At 41.6% G+C, this 22,289-nt stretch overlaps 1 protein-coding gene across 5 annotated transcripts in view; it reads left to right on the top strand.

Moving 5' to 3' along the window:
- Window positions 1-2,499, top strand: part of LOC111562544 (RAS guanyl-releasing protein 2) — a 57,114-nt gene extending 54,615 nt beyond the window's left edge. For all 5 annotated transcript variants that reach the window (XM_055007451.1, XM_055007448.1, XM_055007450.1 and 2 more), the window contains exon 17: window positions 929-2,499. The gene's annotated coding sequence lies outside the window, so the exon portion shown is untranslated. The remainder of the gene's footprint in view (window positions 1-928) is intronic.
- Window positions 2,500-22,289: the final 19,790 nt, after the last annotated feature.

Here is a 22,289-nt window from a genome sequence, read left to right as displayed (position 1 = left end):
TGTTTGTGGCATATCTACAGTATTATCTACTGATGATACAAATACTGAAATAATAAAGGTATTAAAACTAAAATTTGACACCAGCTCTGCTTTAGAAGTTAATAATAGCCACATTAAGGCTGTTTGTTTCTCTAATATTAATTCTAATAATACAATTAACCCTCTGAACTCCAATATTTTTACCCACCGTGGGCTCATTTTTTCATTGCAATATAAAGTCCTGCACCTCTACAGAAAACAGCACAACCATGAAGAAAAGGAGAGGAATTAAAACTGTCCTCTGTGCAATACGAAACTGTTATACTACCACAAATCATAAAATACAGGAATTTTCTTTGATTATTTAACATGTGCAACATTATTCCAAGAGCCCACAAGTGTTGCTGATACTGTAAAAGCACATATTTGATATTTTGTTTCCATACACGTCACATTTCTGCTCAGAAAATCTGGAATTTTTCTCAGTTGACTGTTGGTTGCAGCATTAATGGCTTCTCACTTGTTGCAAGAGGTGTAGAATTTTTAGATATTTGCAGAATGTCGCTGGTGGAAAAAAAATGGTTTATCTAGGCAGGATGAAGTTATTTTCTGTGATTTTACCTGTTTTTACAGTTGATAAATGGTGTAATTTTAGCCATTTTTCAAAAATGACATGCGTTCCAATCATGCATGTGGGTTCAGAGGGTTAAATGGTGCATATCCTCATTCTTATTTACTTTTAGAAAACATCAAACCAGCTGACAAACGGAATGCAGAGCTTTTGTAGGCCCCTGGTGGTTTGTAGCCCTCAGTCTGCTGCAGATCTCTCCTTGCACTGCCTTTTATATGCTGTTATCACACCACTGATGTGTTTTCACGTAGTATTTCCCCCACAGCCTTGAGCAACACCTTTAATGCTGAATATAAGTGTATCTCTCAATCCTTGCAGGAGCCCTGAACTGAAGAGCGCTTTTGACGAACAGGCCAGTGACAGTGTTCAGCTCTCAATTTTAGAAACCCTCCTACGGTTGGTGTGCAAGAGGTCAAATCAGCAACTGTCAGGAGCCAGACAGAGAATGTGTCAGTTTTCCAACCCTCAGCTCGGAGGAGAAATTGCACTGAACACAAGCCAGGATACTTACATGCTGCCACACAGTGGACACAAACCGCAACCGCACTCCCCTCCACCCCAACTCACAAGAATGTGGTGACCAATGTGAATGGATGTATGTAAAATCTTTGCATTTTGAAGAGTGTTAGTGTCAAATCTTACTACTATATATATATATATATATCCCGAAAAAGAATCCACAGAATTGTATTTTCTTGGTGGAATGTTAAAGTCACTGAAGTTTATAATTTGAGCACACTTTTGCTGCAGGCTGTCTTTTCTTTCAGACATAAAATAGGTGCTGTTATTGCCAAGAATGTAAAACCTGCCACCCAGACTAAGCTACCGTCTCCTTTATGGGAGAAGCTTTTTTTCTTCTTCTTTTGTCTATCATATTGTTTTGAAGTACATTTCAGCGGACCAACAATGGGACCAATTTTGATGTCAGATAAAATATTGTTGATTTGTGGTGCCTGTCTGAAGCGTGACGACAAAAACGTCCATTTCTACCAACAAAAGAAACAGCTGAAATAAGTGTGTAGACAGCTATAAGTAGGGGTTTTTTTGTCATGTTTACCCGAGTATCAGTAAGTGTCCTATAGTTATTGCTGTGGTGTTGTTTTCAGTGTGCAGTACTGTGTTGTACCAGTGCACTGATAGATGACCTATCCTCTCACAGTACTGTGAATGTAGCAGAAACCAGTGAAACGCTGCCGTCAGATGAAGAACTCATCCTTCCTGATAAATTTGTTGACAGCATGAGAGCAGGAAACTGGCTCGCTTCCCACCGATTCCAGTGTTAGTTTCTGAAGTTTTTCAGACTGTCATCTCGAATAAAACGATCAAAAGGATCACCCCAAAACTGGAGTAATGAGGCTTTTCATTTGACAGCAGCCTATAAAAACATTTCCCTTTGAATCTATTTTAATGTAAGATGTGTTTTTGCTGCCTTTATCCTGCATGCGTCGTCCTTCGCGGCTGTATTCTGTCGCCAGACATCTCTGTTGCTTTTTATTTTCGTTTTTTGATGTAGCACGCCGAATTATCATTTATTTAGGAAACATGTTTTCCCGACAGTGGAAATGTTCCTGCTTCTTTGTGCCTGTGGAGAGATGAGTTCAGAATCGCTGTGCCATATTGTCAACTGCTGGTTTGTCATTGAATGAGACTCCTCCCTTTTGCTGGTATTTATTTTTTCTTGTATAAATACATAAATAGATGCTGGTCCTTCTGTGTCACTCCTCGCCTGACGCAGGATGTTTTGTTGTTATGCAGAATGATGCCATGCTTTTCTTTGTGGTCTGTTCCCAGATGATTCCTCAGTATTAAATGCAGCGGCATCTTTCTATAATGTGGTCTGGTTCAAAAAAAAAAATCTGTGACTAATAAGAGTGATACTGAAAAAACAAGGCTTTGTCTTGTCTTTCTGAAAAAAGAATTCAAACAGTGGTCATTTTATGTTTGTTTTCCCTATGAATCAAAAGTGTGTTAATATTGATACCCCTCCATTTGCACATCAGCAGAGGATCCTTTCAGTTTGAGCTGCTGCTTTGGTCTAAAAATACTGCCTGTTTTACTACATATTGTATGTCATCACAATTAATGCTCATAATTCCAAGTGGAAGCTGGCAATTTTGGTGATTCATGTACTACCTTGCAGATTTTCATGTTTTAATTTGAAATTAACGTGGAAGAAGAATTGGAAAACTCTTCTGGGAGCACCTTTTCAAATTTAAAATAACTCGCCTCCCTAAAAAAAAAAATAATACAGCTGTCAGGTCAAAATCAAAGCTATTTTTCTTGCTTCTTAAAAAGGGAACTTTTTCAGAAGTTAATGTAATTGTTCTTTCGTCTGATCGTGTCGCCGCATTAAAAGCACAATTCAAAATCCAATAGCTGAGCTGAATAAAACATAAGACAAAGATGTTTAATAGAAGGGAGGTGTGGGATGATTTCGTTGACACTAGCTGCAGCGCTGCTTAATAGCACAACGTTTTCCTACATTTAATACAAAACAGCCCATTTTAATACTGCTTGTATGGCCGGTAGCATGTTAAAATATTGATGCAACAATTTTTTTTTACAAACTCAGCTTTTTCCAGAGTGTTTCACAGCAACACAACATTAAAAAAAAGGAAACTATTTTAACCACATCTGTTCCACTTACTCCACATTCCACAATCCTTTAAGTGACCACGATCCAGTGCCCTCTGCCTGTCTATTATAGACATTAATAACTAGCCCTGAATGAGCCTCGGAGTCGATGCCACATCTAATTACTCTCAGAGATGAAGTCAGTCTGGGTCTCTGATTGCCCGGCCCCCTCTCTGTATGTTCTGCTCAATGGGAGGACATTGATCTAGCTAGAGCCAGCCTTTGAGTCAGCTCATATCTCATGCAGCGCTATGATACCGCTAAATGCTCTCATGTGTGACTGCGTCGGCTAATGGTGAGCTGATGAACTGCAGAGGTGATGTGGCCCATCGACTCTGGTCCCACACATACAGGCGTTCAGCGTTTACGGCCTGATTATGCAACTGTAGCTGCTTGTTCCACCAGCTAGGGGGGTCCATCACTGATAACACATTCGCGACCGCTTTTTGTGTCTTGATTGGAGACGTCTTGCATGCAAAGAAATCCACTGAGGAAATGAGACACAAAATGACAACATGCAGACTCAACGGACGACCTTGATGATGGTGGAACTATGATGTAATCCTGGCAATCTCACGCAATATATTCTTTGAAAAAAATCCCACGCACACACTCCCCATATTACTCCACTGCTGTTCCTTCCAAAGCCTGTACGATTGCCCCTAAAAGTGTGTGTGGTCATCACCCACTGCAGCACTGAACATCTCTTTTAGCTTGGTGATTGATACCTCCCATTCAGCTGTAGAAAAGCCCTCCTAGCAGCGCAGCCATTTAGCCAGCACCTCTGAGTGATATTGATCTGCAAAGTCTGAAATGAGGGAAATTGAATAGCACCGCGGCTAATTGCATAGTAATGAAGGCAGAAGGGAAATAACCTCACACATTGTTAGCAGTCGCACACTGTGACCTTGATCGCTCGGAAAGGGAAAGATGTGGGGCCTGATAGTTGCAACGCATTCCAGCGAAGATGTCATTCGGCCTCACAACAGATGCTCCATGGTTGTGTTCAATTAGAAAGAGATGTAACACACTGCACATTGAGAGGCTATTTATTGTGTAGTTATTGGCAGGTATCCCTTTTAGCAGCTATAGATACACATAAAAGGTTATCATGGATGGGTGGGAGGGATTTGGCACAATGAGTAACTACATGCACTATCGATTTTTTTTTTTTTTTTTTTTTTTTGGAGTAGCAGATCCCTCTTAGTTTTGCTCATGTAAGACTAATGAACACATTATGGATTTCACGTCTGCTCATCAAAAGCCGGGACGCAGCCAAGCTCCCGCGATGTTTTGACGTCTGCTCATCTTTTTTTTTTTTCTTGAACCCGCCACGACACCTGCATCTGCAACGCCATCCCCCTCCCACGTGGTGCACTGACTGCAAGCATCTGGAGCAGTTAACCCCACGCCAGTGTGAGGGCATGGCCGCCACGTTCCACTTGGTGGCAATGTTGAGCCGCCAGCTCGGGGCCCCACGAGCCGAGGAAGGCCTCCGACCGTGCGGGGAGGTGGGAAGGCTGCCAGTGATGTGGCAAAAAACAGAGCCACTGTCAGGGTTTATGGTGAATCACAATGCAGCATCACAATGCAGATAACGGCACTACATTTCTCTGTCGTTTATATGTTGCTTCCCATAAAAATCAAACCCAGGCATATGTGTGAGAAGATACATACTGTAAATCAAATGAAATGTTGCTTCATACTAGTTTTTCATAAGCTGACAGTTATCCAGCGTCTCTTTCGCCCACACACAAACAAGCTGAGGAAACGACCCTCCAGTTCCATTTCAGCAGACAGACACTGAATCGTGTTTCATGTGTTTTTGCTTTCACAGTATGCAGGTTGTTTTTTTTTTCTTGACTTTGCCAAATAAAAAGAAGCACGTTTGTTCTTTCGCTTTAAATCTACATCCACGGACGCCTCTTGCTCAAAGTAAAATTCAAATGGCATAAACAGAAATGGATTGCAAGTACAGTGAAACAAGTCAATATGGCTGCAGTGAAAGCGCCTCCAGAAACTCTCTGGCTCTGCTTATGTGGCTTTGTCGACGTTTAAGAAGCAGCTGGGCAAACAGTCGCACAAAGTCGAAGGCGCTCTGTTAGACGGCTGAGGCCCTAATTGCATTAAGCTCAGTGCTGACTCTGGTGAAGCACTCAGGACTGTAGGGGGTTGGAACCCTCATTAGAGCCGAATCAGTTATGATGAATATTGCTTTAAGAAAATTTAACTTATGCCAGAGAAACCCAGTGGGATGCAACCCAGTGCTGTAGTTCTACTGTGCAACTCTGAAGAAATTATTTTTTTTTGATTGTCGGGTTAACCCTCGTGTCGTCCTGTGGGTCAAAACTGACTCATTTTAAAGTCTGAAAATGTGGAAAAAAAATCTATTTTCACAGTGAAAATTCTGATGTCCACATTTTCAACGTTTTTGGGAAATCTTTGAACATTTTTTGGTGGAAAAAAAAGAAATGGTAAAAATGTTTCTTAAGAACATTCACACACACACACACACAAAAAACAAAATCCAGCGAATTTCACTGTATTTTGGTTGAATTTTTTGTGAATGTTCTTAAAGAAAATATTAGAAGTTTTACTGATATATAGCCAATGTAATCATTTTAGATATTTTTAGGATTTTTTGAAAGATTTTGTACTCATATTTTGAAAATATTTACAAGAATTTCCTTGCCAAATTTAAAAAAAAAAAAATTTTAAGGGAAACTTTTAAGGAATTATTGGTATTTTCTTCCTGAGGGTTTTGCAAGTTTTCAGAAATTTGGGGATTTTTTTCTGCTGTATTTTTGGATTTTTTTTCAGACAAGGAAAGAATATTTTTTGGTGCCCCTAAATGAAGACAACAGGAGGGTTAAATTCAATGGCTTAAGTGCTCTTAAGATTTTTAAATGACTTCCTGAATTAAAGAGAACAAGAGACAATCACCAAGGTTATGTGTTAGACTTGTCGAAAAACCTTGTAAAATCCCTCACAGAGATCTTAAGAGGAAAAACAATGCAAGTGAAGAGGCTCTTTGTGAAGCTGAGCAACAGACAGATTGCTGCTGATAATTATTACTCCACCTGCATGTATGAAACCAGTCAGAATAAGTTACCTGCCAACTCTTCGCCTCGTATCCCACTCTCCCCGCTCTCGCCTGGAGAAGTTTCATTTAGCAGTTGCTGATACCAAATCAAGTTACTGCGGCTCAGAGGATTGACACAAAATCAATGGCGTTCCATCTACAGCAGGCATCGCTCCCATATTTAATATTCCTGAAGCAGCAGGGCAGGGGGAAGACGAGAGGCAGGAAAGTGAACCACAGCAGCAAGCAAGCCTGTTTTGACTGATGGACCTGTAGATTGTATCTCATGACCCTGGCATCACCGATAACAATTCACCTCAGACTTATCTGTGTATAACCTGCCCGGCCAGGTCACCACTGCTGTTAAGAACTCCCTTATAAAACAGATTTAAAAAAAAGGAAGACGACAAGTTTTCCCCCGGTGTTCTCCACAGTCCCCTTGCCTTTCATTCCCTCTGTATTTTTGAAGATTAAAACCAGCACTTTGGCTTATATAACATTCCTGCTTTGAGGTATTCATGAAAGCACAGATATGATAGGCTATAAAAGTATGCATGCATAAATGACTGCAATAAAGAGCTTTCTCTAAATGTGGGCTATCATACTGCTGAAAGGTGAGTTATATTTCATGAGTGACTCATCAAATAGTCCTCTTTCAGTCTAGAGGAACCCAACAATTCTGTGTTTTCTACCCTTTGTAGCTTCTCGGTCCTTCTTGCATTCACTTCTTTGTCTGACGTTACTTATGTGGTGGAGGCCGCACAGTTGACGCATAACTGAAGGGCATGAAAAAATGTGTCTTATTCAGTATCCTTGGGATTTTTGTTTATTGTTTGAATAAAACAAGCTAGAAAATGACATGAAGATTTGAGAGGACTGTTAATATTTAAATTAATGCCCACACATACACTATCCACTGGAGAGGTTCGCTATCCAAGAAGCATAAAATATGTAAAACCTCCATTTTGGCTAAACACGAATGACGGTTAAGTAATTCTGGAGCAGTTCTGATCATCTCTTGACCATCCCTTTGGTATTCATTAGACAAAGACATGCTGTGGATTATTCACTTACAGATTTAAATGATTCATGGTGGGCCTTTACTGGTGAAGCTCCAGCATGTGAAATCTAAATATATTCTGTAAATATCTCAGATCAGATTCTACTATCCTGCCCACATAGAACCAAGAATTTAATTCAATAAATCCCAGTGAGTAAATAAATCCCAGATTATTAGATTTAGAATTTGTTGCTAAATGATGCATGGTGTATATTTTCCATTGGATCCCAAACATAAGGTGTGAAATCTAAATATATTTCACTTTGCTTTGAAAGTAACCTAGAAAAGAACAAAATATGGGCACTCTGAATATTTTAACTACCAGTTATCTCTTATTATGATGCAGTCTGGTCACAGCTACATCTAGTGGTGTAAAAAAAACTCCAAAACCTGCTGAAGCCAACTAGCTGCAATGCTGGAAAAGGCATCATTTTGGGCCTGGATATCCCAGGGATGATGTCTCAAGGTACTACGAGGACAGAAAGACTGCAATGCATGTGGTCTTGGAAGAAAAAGAGTTTTGCTGAAGATTTGGGGTTCCATAGAGACATTATTCTTGGCAAATCACCAGGTGACTCAGTAAGTTGAACCAGAACCTTGCCCAGGCTTTTCTCAGCAGCACGTAAGAACTTCTGACCTCGACTGAGGATATAGTCAGTAGAGGGAAGGACATCCAATACAGCTCCAACACAAACTGTAGAGGAGGCAGACCTGGAGGTCTAGGTGGAAACATTGTCCGCTTCTCTGTCAGAGCTCATTGAGATAAAGCCAGTGGTAGCAGGCAATGGCAAAAAGGCATGGAGTGGATGAGATATGGAAATTGCTGGGCTGTTGGTTTAAATGCCTTTTCAGGGCCGCAGTTGAGGCTATAGGTCATGAGTGACAGAATGAATGTAACTGTAGAAGAGAGAGGTCAAAGTGATCTTCCTAAACAGAGCGTCTGGGCTGACTGAGGGATATCTGGAGGGAGCGTGGAATAAGACATTCAGCAGTTCGGGAAAATTATTGACTTTCTCTTGAATGCTTTCCTGTCGATGTATGGTCAGCTACGTCCATTTGGGAGGAGACCCCGGGGCAAACCCAGAGCACACTGGAGGGGTTGCATATCTTGTTTGGCTCAGGAACCCCTTGGGATGCCCAAGAAATTGCTGGAGGATGTGGAGAAAGATTTCAGGTCTAACTTTCTGACCCTGCTGCCACTGAGATTTGGACCTGAATAAACAGGAAATGGATAGAGGGATGCGTACTCAGGTTCCCCTCCAGTTACCACTTTTACTTGTAAATAATTCTCTTCGCCAATACGCCAGTTCCACTGCTAAATCGATTTTTTTTTTTTTTTGTCTTTTTTGTCCTGGAGGCAAGGCATCTCCTCCTTCATGCCTCTGAGGCAAACACAGGCACTCTGCCCAAAATAGTTTCTTTGTCTCAGCCTGTTTAGTTGCATAACCCACCTTGACGGTGGGCACAGAATGGCAAAGCAGTGGAACGAATATACATATCATAATGCCTCAGTTTTGAGTGGGGAGCACTCATAAGTTATTCACAGAATCTCTCTTTCTCCTGTTTTCCCTTTCTGATCAAATCAAGCTCACGACAAATATAACGTGGTGAGTGACAAAGAGGAATGGAAAGAGCAGTAAGAGAAAAATGAAGAGGAAAAGGGAATACAAGGGCAGAGCATCATCTGAGGGCAGTTATAGAAGGGTTATGAGGCTCTTGAAGGCACAAAAGTCTTCTAAATATGCTGTTATTGTCATTGTGGTCAAAAAGGATGCTAAGGATTTACAAGCCCATAAGGGAGAATGAGTCTCCAAAACCTTTCAGGTTTTTATGTGAAAATGCCCAAGAGGCATATAAACCCTACCTTTATTAAACACCACTTAAGCTGCATTTATGATGCCTAACAGCATTTGCTGATGGATGTAGGCTTAACCTTACTTTATGTGGGTTTCTGAGGTTTCGGGTTCATGTGTAGAATTGGATGCAGTATAAGAGGCATATATATATATATATATATATATATATATATATACACTGTTACCCTAGTATACTGTGTAGTTCATATCTACTGGCTACCTTTGAGGTAATTTAGGCAACATGTTGTTAGATATTCATCTGTTTCTGTTTGATCAGTCATTCCTATTTAGATTCTGTTGGGGGCTGGAGCACATCCCAGCATGGGGCCATGGGTAGGTAAACACCCTGCAGGGGTTGCCAGTATATCACAGGGCAAACATACAGTAGATTATAGAGTAGATAATCCTTAAAGCTTATATTCACACTGGGCAATTTAGCATCTCAAGCCACCTGATACAAACATCTTTCTAAAGTGTAAGTTAGACTACTAAGAAACCTTTCTTTTGTTGCTCCTTTTTTCTGAAACTTCTCAGCGTGACTCAGTAAGAACACAAAAAGAAGGAATCATAACATTAACTTATCATGGTTGTCTAATCCCCCAGAGAGGATTTTGCCTGTCCCCAGGCTCACTGGGGCTTTAAACCCTGACAAGGGATCCCTGACCTGGGGAGGTGATTCTGCTCAGGGCCTCTGCTCTCCCAGGCATGAAAGCTGAATCTACAGTATGTGACTGCACAGCTCGCCAAGCGCAGTGGCCTTGTGGCCGGCCAGGCCTCTCTCACTCTCTTTCTCCTTCTCTATTCATTTTTCTTTTGCACTCATCCCACTCTCATAGCCTCGGTTTTAATTGCTTTGAAGCTGAGTGCTCACCTCAGGGAGCTCAACAGGATGTTTTACAGAGCTTTGGGGAGACTGACTATTAATAAATAATACCTCCCCTCTGTCCTCTTTCTTCACCTCACACTCTACACTGCAGTGAGCTGGAGAGGAGCATGGCAGAGAGGTAACAACAGGTTTTTGTGACCTGTAATAGTCTCATGCGAACCAACAAATTGTGTAGTTCTAAAAAATAAAAGTGAGAAAATAATTAAATTCTGTTAATCGGTAATATTCAAATCTACCCTTATCAGGTGCAATATTTCAAAAGACTGCGCCTTGAGTGTTGCATATCATAAAGCTGAGTATTGTTTTTTAACCTTGTGCTGCCGGTTAATATATTCTGCACTGCGAGAAAGTTAGAATCATGTCATCCTGATTGAGCCGTAATCAAAACAGTATGTGCAATTATCATTCCAAATGAAACTAGCATCACCTCTTGAAAGAAAAAAAACATATTCAGTACATCTCTTATTCTTACTTACACCGGCTTTCTTACTACATAGACCTTCGAGGTTTTGCTTTGTTGTTACGCTGCAAGGCAAGACTTTACACCTAGGTTTTATAAGTGCGTTATGTGTCTCTAAAGCTTTCATAGCTGTATTGACCTTATAACAGAGCTAAACGCTGAGGAAACAATGGTTCCCAAACGTCCTCGCTAAAAGCCTGTCCATCCATACTTTCATTCCCTGCATTCACCCAAAGGATAAGGATTGAGTTTACTCTTAAAGGAAACATCTACCTTAGAACTGTAATAATGCCAGTGGAGCCGCTTTGGTCAAGAGCCCTGCCTTTTGTTGTTTGGGGCTTTACTTGTTACAAGTGGGAAAAGACAATTCGACTTTCTGCCTTTTTTCAGAACAAAATAGTGCGACTATATTGAAACAAGGCAGGTATTTGACTTTAGAAATCAATTTCTGCTGGAAACAGGTAAACATACTTTAAGCTGTAGAATTTTCCACTTGTAACAAAAAGTTAACAGAACTCAAGTTGAAGATGCAGATTTTTTTCCAGCACAGAATCAACAGATTCGTACTGACAGTAATCTCAACAGACCAAAATGCAATGCAACCACAAAACATTGTTTATTAGGGTCCGAGCACCACGAAGTGGTGCGAGGAACCTATTGAAACCCTAGGAATTATTATTAGGGTCCGAGCACCACGAAGTGGTGCGAGGAACCTATTGAAACCCTAGGAATTATTATTAGGGTCCGAGCACCACGAAGTGGTGCGAGGAACCTATTGAAACCCTAAGAATTATTATTATTATTATTTTTCTTCGTCCGCCGGGAAATCGGCCTTTTTGACGCCCTAAACATACACGAAAACGCATGAAAATCGCCACACACATCAGAACCGGCGAAAAATTTGATATTTTAGGGAAATGGCACGCGTGCGTGCCAAAATGGCTCAATAGCGCCCCCTAGAAAATTAAGAAAATTCAGCCCCCGGACAGTGTTTGACCTAGACTTCTGAAATTCGGTACACATATGTAACTCATCAAGACGCACAAAAAAGCTTCTTGCATCATTACCCATAATGCAACAGGAAGTCGGCCATTTTGAATTATGAGTCATTTTTGGACATTTTTTGATATCTATAAACTCAAACAGCGTAATCCTGAGAGAGCTGAAATTTGGCCAGGATGTACTCCAGTCATGGGTGATCAAAAGTTATCAAAACGCTCCGCAAAAGTCTGAGGACGCGGAAATGGCGAGCCACGGAATGCGGCCATTTTGAAATATGATTCATATTTTGGACAATTTTGTCATTTTTGGACATTTCCAAAAGCTATAAACTCAAACAGCTTAACCCCGACAGAGCTCAAACTTGGCCAGGATGTACTCCCGTCATGGTTGATCAAAAGTTATCAAAACGCTCTGCAAAAGTCTGAGGGCGTGGCCATAGTTACCAGCGGAATGCGGCCATTTTGAATGTCTTGCCATGAAACAGGAAGTGCTGTCTAACTAGCCTGTACATGCTCCAGTCTGCTTCAAATTATACATGTGTGATCAGAGTCCAGCCCTAATCACATCTTTGTGCCACTTGGCGGCCATTTTGGATTTCTCGCCATTAAACAGGAAGTGCTGTGTAACCAGACTGTACATGCTCCAATCTGCCTGAAATTTTACATGCATGATCAGAGTCCGGCCCTAATCACATCTTTGTGCCACTTGGCGGCCATTTTGGATTTCTCGCCATGAAACAGGAAGTGCTGTGTAACCAGCCTGTACATGCTCCAATCTGCCTGAAATTTTACATGCATGATCAGAGTCCGGCCCTAATCACATCTTTGTGCCACTTGGCGGCCATTTTGGATTTCTCGCCATGAAACAGGAAGTGCTGTGTAACCAGCCTGTACATGCCCCAATCTGCCTGAAATTTTACATGCATGATCAGAGTCCGGCCCTAATCACATCTTTGTGCCACTTGGCGGCCATTTTGGATTTCTCGCCATGAAACAGGAAGTGCTGTGTAACCAGCCTGTACATGCTCCAATCTGCCTGAAATTTTACATGTATGATCAGAGTCCGGCCCTAATCACATCTTTGCACCACTTGGCGGCCATTTTGGATTTCTCGCCATGAAACAGGAAGTGCTGTGTAAGTAGCCTGTACATGCTCCAATCTGCCTGAAACTTTACTCTCTCAGTTGCAGTGCCTCCTGGTGGATATGCGTGGGCCAGTCGGGCCGCTCGGATGCGAGGACCCGTCCAACGCTGCTTGCAGCTTTTATTGGTTTAGTGGTTGGAAGTCAATAAAACATTAGCGTCAGTCAAATTGAATGCGTCAGTGGATGGAAGTGGTGGTTGCCTTGTGCTGCTCTTCACTTCACTGCAGCTCCATGGCTCCATCTGCTGGACGGACAGAAGTGCAGCAGCTGATGGCAGCTTCTTTGACCTCACGCTGCTGTCAGACCCCAGATTAGGGTTTATTTCAGATATATATAATAGAAAATAGTAATTAAAAAATAAGCTGATGTTGTATTTTTGCAGCAGTGAGTTTTACAGGGTTAAAAGCAACCAGTCAAAGGTTATTACTGAGGATTTTAAACAAAAACATTCAGGCAAACAGTTAACATCATAGGGTGCCTGACATGTTTGTTTTTTTTCCGGGTCGATACAGATTTTTTTTGTAATCAAGGAGATCAATAACCAAGATTTGGAATCGCTACACATTTGCAGAAAAAATAAAGTTTTTGAACAGCACATAAAGTTAAGTTAAAATTAAAATAATCACGAGTTGCAGCCTTTGCTTATTTATGTTTTACATGCTGAAGTTGTCCTTCAGTGTTTCACTGATCAGATTGTGCTGTGGGCAGGAACAAGATCAGAGGGAGGCAGCTGCAGCAGACCCAAAGTAGTTTCACATTCATTTATCTGATCAGATTTCAGGGGGCTTTTTTTTTTTTTTTTTTTTTTTTTTTTAAGAAATGGGACCAATAATTGAAAACATGCTAAATATCAGATGGGATCATTGGTGTCACAGGACATCTGCAGACACAGGTCAAAGATTACAAGGAGTTTATTTAACGAATGAAACTAAAACCAACACAGAAAGGATAACTAAACCAAGGTGAAAACAAAAAGGGGAAACCAGACTAATTGTAGGAGAAAGGTTCTGGTTTCAAAGTCTCTGGTCTGGCAGAGAGCGGAAGAATGAAGAACCGGGCCTTCGTGGATTAAGGTGATTGAGAACAGGTGAATCAACCCCCACATCTGTGAGAGAGATGGATGGATGGATGGATGGATGGATGGATGGATAGATAGGTAGGGAGGTAGATGGACCATAGATAGATGGATGGATAGGTAGATTCTGCAGTGGGGAAATTTTCAGTGTGGCAGTAGCAGATAGGAAAAAAAGTAAAAAGAAAAGCAGCACTCAGTGCACAGATATAAATAGATGCTTTCTCCTTAGAGAAGAAATAGAAATGCTTGTAAAAAAAAAAAATCTTGTGAAATTGCACATATTGACTTATTTACATTTTATTGCAGTTACTTCATGGGTGATCTGAACTACTGGGAGCAGGCTTGATTGAACACAGTCTGACTGTTGCAGGAAGGAAGGACCTCCTTCAAACATCGTGGGTGAAGCAGTCTGTCCCTGAAGGAGCTGCCGGTGATGGTCCTGTTTCCTGCAGGGGGTGGGAGATGTCCTCCATGATAGACAACAGCTTTGTCATCATCCTCCTGTCTAACACCAGCCCAGGACAGAGCTTGCTTTCTTAACCAGTTTCTTTAGTCTCTTCCTGTCTGCAGCCGTGATGCTGCTGCTCCAGCAGACCACTCCATACAGGATGGCTGATACCACCACACAACCATAAAAGGTCCTCAGAATTGCTCCCTGCACCCCGAAGGACCTCAGTTTCCTGAGCAGGTGAAGTCTGTTCTGACCTTTCTTACACCGTGCGTTGGTGTTCTATCTCTAGACATGTTTGAATGTCTTTATCAATAAATGGTCAAACACATGTTGAGTGTCAGCTCAGCTCTTTGTTCCACACATGTATATGTTCCTATGTGATTGGTGTCTTGCAGTCAGAGTGTAAAGAATTGAAGCTGTCAGAGGCTTTCTGTGGTGAAGAGGCTGCAGGACATCAGCTGCTCCAACAGGTGACGCCTTTGTTCTTTGGCTCCAACCAGAACCAGCAATAAATCAGCATGAGCTGCAGCTTATCCACCTCATAGAGTGTATAATAAAGAAACCAAGAGGTTTTAGTTGATAGCTGTCTCTAGTGAATGACCAGCAGTGTCTTGTTCAGGTTGTGAGGAGAAGTAAAAAGCTTACAGCAGCTGGTATTCCCAGGTAGTCTCCCATCCAAATACTAACCAGGCCCAACCCTGCTTAGCTTTGCAGATCAGATGAGATTGGGTGTATTCAGTCTCAGAAACAAACCTACAATGTAAGTTCTGTACCTCACATGATTCAAATCTCCACTCACACCTTTTATTTGTCCTTTGATTGCTCCAGTACTGATTGATGCCATCATTTAAGCCAATTTACAACAACACCTTGTAGGAAATGTGGTGCAGAGGTAAGTTCTGTGCCTCACATGTTGAAGGTCCATGGTTCAAATCCCCACTCACACTTTTTATGTGTCCTTTGGATGCTCCAGTACTAATTGCTAGCATCATTTAAGCAAAGTTAGAGCAGCATCTTGTAGGACAGGTGGTGTAGAGGTAAGTTTTTTGCCTGGCATGTTGAAGGTCCCCGGTTGAAATCCACCTTAGTACCTTTATTATCTTCACCTCCTTAATAGTTTTGTGTACCATCATTTACGAAAACTAACAGTTACACCCAGTAGGAAGGATAGTGCAGTGGTAAGTTATCTGCCTCTCATCCAGGAGGTTTTTGGTTCGAATCCAGCCCAGGGCTCTTTTGACACTTTTTAAGATAAGATAAAGATAAGATAAAGTTCTTTATTTCTCCCCACTCCAGGGGAAATTTACATTGTTACAGCAGCTTTATTTACAATATATACATACTTTGGCTGTATGACAACCTCTTTCAACCATCATTACAACAAAGTCCACGAAGGACCTTGTGTGAAAGATAGCTCACACATAGGTTGTGTGTCTGTCATGTGGAAGGTCACGGTTCGAATCCCCACTGGGAACCTTGCGGAGGATGATAGTGGAGTGGAAAGGTTGTGGTCTGTGGTGTGGAGTGTCAGTGGATTGGAGTTGGAGGGTGGTTCCTGCAGAACCAAGAAGTTGCTGGCAAAGAGCGCAAAGAGCGCAAAGTCTTAACTGTCTTTCAAGAAGATTTTGGTGTGATTCTGTATGATCAGAGTCTGGCCCTAATCATATCTATGCACCACCTGGCAACCATTTTGGATTTCTCGCCATGAAACAGGAAGTGCTGTGTAAGTAGCCTCTACATGGTCCAGTCTGCCTGAAACTTGACTCTCTCAGTTACAGCACCTCCTGGTGGATATGAGTGGGCAAGCCGGGCCGCTCGGATGCGAGGACCCGTCCAACACTGCTTGCAGCTTTAATTATGTTTATTTTTCTGAGGATCCTCAAATGCATTCTGGCATGTAAGAAATAACGACCCAAAGCACTATAATGAGGCATGTAAAGGAGAAGTAGGAACACAAAATATTTAAACAACAACTTCTGTAATACACTGAGTCTCACAAAGTATCTATTTTAAACTTCTCAGCAAGAGTCTTATGTGTGAGTATAGGGGATTTGCTTCTTTAATGAAGACTTATCTATGCCACAGGAGCCCACCTTGAATGTACAGACCTGTTCCCCTGCTCCAGTTCCACTCCCGGGGCGATGCAACTAATTAGATGTTGTAATGCATCATGATGGAAGGGGGAGATATTGAAGTTTAAAAAGGAAGAGGGGATGTGAGATTGATCTGGTCCTAAATGATAGAGGAATTGATCACGCCTGCACGTGGTGGAGGAAGCGATAACATTCCCTAATGAGGAAGAATAGCCATTAGTGACAGAGTTAACAGATATGTGGGCAATCTCTCATGCTGATTAAAAAGGCTTATGAGCGCTGTGACGCATTTGTCCTCCATATTTAGCGGGAATAAGAGAGGACGGAATGACACGAAAAGGACAATCATGAACCCAGCAGTCGGCGCCGGATTCTTTCCAAACCTGTGAGATTTTAGATGCACACAGTGGGAAAAATAACACATTAGCTGCCTGATTTGTTCTGTGAAAAAGCTTATTGGTTAAATGGTTTCCTTGCAAATCATATGAGTGGGTTAAGGATCTGTGGGCTCTGTATGTGGGATAAGTCAAATCTATGTGTATACAGTGATTAGAAAGTTTTTTCCCCTTTATTGCTTTTCAACATTAAATCATGGTCAATTTAATTAATTAATTAAATTTTTTTTTTTAACAAGGATTTCCTAAAAAAATGACCCACTAAAAACCCCTTGTAGTACAGTTAAATCCTTCATTAGGAATTCAAAGGAATATGGCACCCATAAATTTGAGAACAGGCCAAACTGAGTGACTGTGTAAGAATCAGACCAGGGCCACCAAGACACCTATGACTCCTCTGAAGGCGTTCCAAGCTTCACTGTCTGAGATGAGAGAGACTGTTCATATCCCAAATGATGCCAGGTTCTTCAACAGTCAAATGTTTACCAGCTATAAAACGATTCTGCAGATAACATACACCCCTCCCTGATGGCAGTGGCCTCTTTCAGCAGGATAATGCATCCTGCCACATAACAAACACTGCTCACCAAGGGTTCGTGGAACATCACAAAGAGCTCAAGGTGCTGATTTGGACTCCAAAGCTCCCAGAACTGAGCCTGATCAAGCATCTTTGGAGTTGGAGACCCAACCTCACAATTCCAGGACTTAAAGGATTTACTGCTAACATCTTAGTGCGTGATACGACAAGACATCTTCAAAGGTCTTGCGTCGGGGGATCTACATGACATTAGGCAAGTAATTATACACTTGTTGCACAAATGTAGAAACAGCAGCTTGTGATGAAGAATGTGCAAATTCCTGATGTGACTGGCCAGAAATGATGTTAGAAGCTTATGGCAGGAGGTGAGTTTTGAGTTAAATGCATTCTCCAAACTTTCATTTAAATACAAAACAATCCACAAATGCAGTTGAATCATGTAGCAACCAGAATATTAGGATTTTTGCAACCGCTGTATTGGTTTGCGGTGCATCATTTACATGTTATTTTTCACATAACTTCAACCCTCTTATCTGATCTCTCTTTGTTGTGAGATGTAGCTTGCCTGACATCTCACTGGAGCCACATACTTCTCTGGGCTTAATAATGTGCGAAGTGGTTGTTGTCAGGACGCTTTTTTCACAAAACCATATACATAGGTGCACATACACACAAATGAACACATAGGCTGCTCCCTGTGATTCCTGTGCCCTTTCTTTCTGTCTTTCTAATGTCATCGTACCGTGAAAACTTGCAGCATTCTGCTTTTTTGTTGTTGTTGTTTTTTACAGACACTTTTCAGCTCTACACATTGTTAAGTTTGATGTGTTTGCGGAAATAAATTGACTTCCATCTTCAATATCCCCACCCTCTCTCTTCTCTGTTTACTGCTGTTTAGGTTTACTGCTTTAATGGGGTCTAATAATTGCAGAGTGCAGACACTGTTGTTCACTACACTGCACTATATTGTACTGGAGACAGTTGGAATTTACATCTTTCATTGTTTCAAGCTGAGACCTCCGCTCTGCGCTTACCATGTTAACAAGATTGATGTATCTGATACGACTGCACACACATACACACACAGAGAAGAAAATCAATGGACTGTTGTTAGCATTTATATGGCTTTTGCTTGAATATCGCTCGCTACGAGGGAGCCTGCAAGCAACAAAGTAAAAAAAAAAGAAAAAAGAAAGAGGTTGTTAGCAGGTGGTAGCCATGAAACAGAGTTAGCAGTGTTGTCTATTTAACGAAGTCCATTAAGCATCGCTCCAGACTAAATGGTTTGTGTATTAACACAGATTCACGGCATTCATAAATGTTTAGTGTCATTTTTAACCAATTACAGCAGAATGTAATTTTAGGATTTATTTATGAGTAAATACTTATAGATTCTCACACACACAGGAATAATACAAGATGTTGAATCTGGATTTAGCATGTTAAGATTTCCTGCCAACTAGGGTTGAGAAAAAAGGGCATATGGATTGTGGCTGATATCCGCATTACAAGCTAAATGTAGATCACAGGTAGATTATAGGGTTTGTATTAAATTCATGTTCTCTCCTTTCTCTTCTACCTTTCCATCAAAGTTAGATCCTAATACCCTGACAGAAATCTGGATGAAGAAGACGAAGAAGACGGAGAATCACTAAATGAAAAAAGGAGAAGTGAGGAAATGAGGAGGCTGAGAATAAAAGTGAAACCTAATCAATAGGTAATCTTTTGATTTGGGCATGTTCCCTTCTTGCCGCTGAATCAAAAGGTCTATTTGCATTTTTTAACAGATGAGATTTTAATTTTCACAGTGCTTTGGATTACCTCAATTCAAAGCTCTCTGTCAGAAATGGAAAGATCTCTATCTCTGCTCCCCTCTGCCTCTCTCTTACGTTTCACTCTCTTGTTGTTGTATGTACATGTGGATGAGAAGAACTGGAAAAATTAATATACACAGGATGGAGTCTTTTGTCTAATCTAAGATCCTGTCATGCCGAATTATATCTGGATAAATTAGCTTTCTGTTCAAATAGATATGCAAGTCCTAACCGGCATTTTCAGCGGTGGAAAAGACAAGCAAGAGAGAGCTGATGAGAAAGATGTCACTTCATTCCATCCAACAGCTGCTCAACCAGACAGCAAAGAGGTCAGACCTCCAATAATTGAAGTTTCTGCTTTGTTTTTTATGTTTCTGCACTGGGACACTTTATCATAAAGGTGTCAGTTTTTGCGTGATCCACCAACACAACCAACGTTATTCCTAGGAGGATTTTCTCTCTTTTAAACAACAGCTTTGGCTTAAAGCACAGGGAGAGTCCCATGTTACTTGGTACTGAGGGACAGGTGGAGGCTGGGGAGGCGGTGGCAGCCGAAAAGCAATTAACATTCACAAATAGCGTCAGGGAAGCGATCCGCAGAGGTTACCCTGGCGCTGAATGTCACCTACTGCCTGGGCCCAATTCCTTCATTCAACCCTCCCATAAGGGCAGACACACTTAAATACATATTTGCATACAAATGCAGTGATTAACCCTCTAAGTGCATTAGCTCTGGCTGCTTCTTGGAGCCTCAGTGCTAAAATCTCACTCACCACTTGTCTGTGTGTGCTTGAAATGAGGTGGAATAATGACCCTTTATTGACTTAGTTGAATTGTCTTCCATTGGTTTCCTCTGGCTGTTTTGTTTCTGGATTTCTGAAGTATATTATTCCTTTTCTTCGCCAATAAATCACAGCCAAGCTTTAGTTTGCGGTTGACATTATGACAGTGTGCTCTGTTTGATTTAAGAAATGTATTTCCATATTGTCTCCGATAAAGCAATAAAGCACTGAAGCTCAAAAGTTAAATGATCCCAGCTGGGAACTGTGTCATTACAAAGCAATACTAATAGCATACATTACGTAAAGTGTATAGAAAGAGCAGAGTAAAGACGTGGGATTGATCAACTCAGGTTAGTGTTGTAATAGAAAAAAAAAACAGCTGAAGAACCTTCTTGAAATGAAGACAGAGCAAAGCATTTCTTACTGCTTTGTAAGCTTTGTTCTATTTACAGCAGATGAACACTGGCATACTGGGGGAAACCACAGATTATGCCAAAGGGCTGATATGTTCCTGCACCGCTGCTGAGGTTAGTCTGTACCCTACACCCAGGCAAGTGAGCCTGTGTGTAGAGGCAAAGAGCAAGAACTAACACAGTAGAAGAGGACAGAATGAAGGTGTTTGGTTGCGAGAGTCCTGATCCTTTTTTTTTTTTTTTTGAGTCACACTTTGAAGACGCACTTCATGACCTCAGAGGTTCACCTTGAGGCTACAACAGACAACTCCCTGTGGAGTCAACAATCACAAGAAAAAGAGAAGTATTGCACAATCCAGAGCAGCTAGTCGTCACTACTTTCTTTTACCATGTGACTCTCCTTCACTCCACACTGGGTTACATACTGTTGCATAAAGATGAGGACCAAGTATTAAATAAGAGACATTTGGAATTAGAGTGTTTTTCCCTCCTCGTGCCTCCATCCCTCCCTGACTACGTCTGTCCTCCTCCTTTCTTCTCCATCTCGTCCTCTCTCCTCTGTCCATTGGTAGCGCATACAGCCGTGAGCAGAGCTAATTAAATGCTTCTAAGTGAGTCGCCTCGCCTCGTCTGCCATTCCAGCCTCAGCAAAAGGTCATCCTACTCACAGGCATGAGGCAGACATTTCTCATGACTGTTTTCCTTTTGAGAAATTTAGCAGATTGTTAATTATCAGATTACAAGTTTGCCTTTTTAAAGGCCAGCACACCGCCCCGAGTTGGACGGCTGGAAAGAGAGGGAGAGAGACAGAGAAGAGGAATGGAGAAGAGGGGGAATAAGCAATGAAGATAGCTGAGGGGGTCCAGCTTTTCTCCTCTTCGCTCGAGTTAAGTCAGGGCTATGATTCGTGATCAGACAGAGAGAGAATTTGAGATAAGCAGAGGAGAGAGTCTCTCTGTCTGACAGTAACCCCTGTACTCTCTGTCTGCTCCCATCAGCCCCAAGCAGGCGATGCCGCCACCTCTCTTACACGGCACCTAAATTTAAATAGAAACTGTTCCCAGTAACACAGCAGAGGTAGAAAGCAGAGCCTTGGTGTGCCCAGATGACCATGCCAAAACAAGCAAAATCACTGCAAAGGCACCAAGAACGCTTGTTTACGTCTTCCTCACCTTTCCTCGCTCAGCCGGGACCCTCCCGCTGTGTCGAAAGAGGCGCAGGGCTGCAGTGATGTCGGCCAGGTGACATTTTGCATTCTGCTTGTGAAAGCAGAGTCCTATGGGAGAGAAGCAGCGGAATTTCTGTTGCATCGTTGCTTTTGTAATGATCAAAGGGGTCGGGGTTAAAGATGTCATTGTTGGGTACTCATGAAGAACTCCTGGGAGGCTGTTTGTGTGTGCACTGGATGTAGTGACATTTGATGCATTACCTGTGTTTAAAATATGCAGAACTTTCCTTTTGGTGGCATTTCAATACATAAACCTCATACTAGACATCCATCTCTGTGGTAGAAACATCCCCGTGATTATTACCATCTGTTTCACTACAAAGTCGTGGATGAGCCACGAGGCATTTTAAACCTCCATTTACTAGAAATGCTCCACTATCTTCCAAATTGCTCATGTTTAACAGTGTTTCTTTAGCTGGATCCTTCGGTGCCCCTGGCTTTACAGCTATTCATGGCCATCAATCTATAAATTGATATGGTGAGTTAATGAGCCAATAATTGAGTCGTGAATCAGCTGTGGAAATAGGCAATGGCAAGTCATTGATGAAAGATCTGTGCTTTATACCTCTTAGCCAAACGCAAAGGAAACAAACAGTGTCCTGTACATGCAGGATTCACATCAGAGCGACTGCAAATCTAAAAAGCCAAATGTCAGTACTCTTCCTTTAGATGTGGAGATTCAGAAAAATGTATAGACATCTGTTGTGACAGGAAACAACTCAATTATCAGTTACATTGCTTTCTGGGAGGCATTTTGATGTATTAC

Source organism: Amphiprion ocellaris, chromosome 23 (genome assembly GCF_022539595.1).
Source record: "Amphiprion ocellaris isolate individual 3 ecotype Okinawa chromosome 23, ASM2253959v1, whole genome shotgun sequence".
Taxonomy (NCBI): domain Eukaryota; kingdom Metazoa; phylum Chordata; class Actinopteri; family Pomacentridae; genus Amphiprion; species Amphiprion ocellaris.
This window is presented reverse-complemented; position numbering and strand designations above follow the sequence as displayed.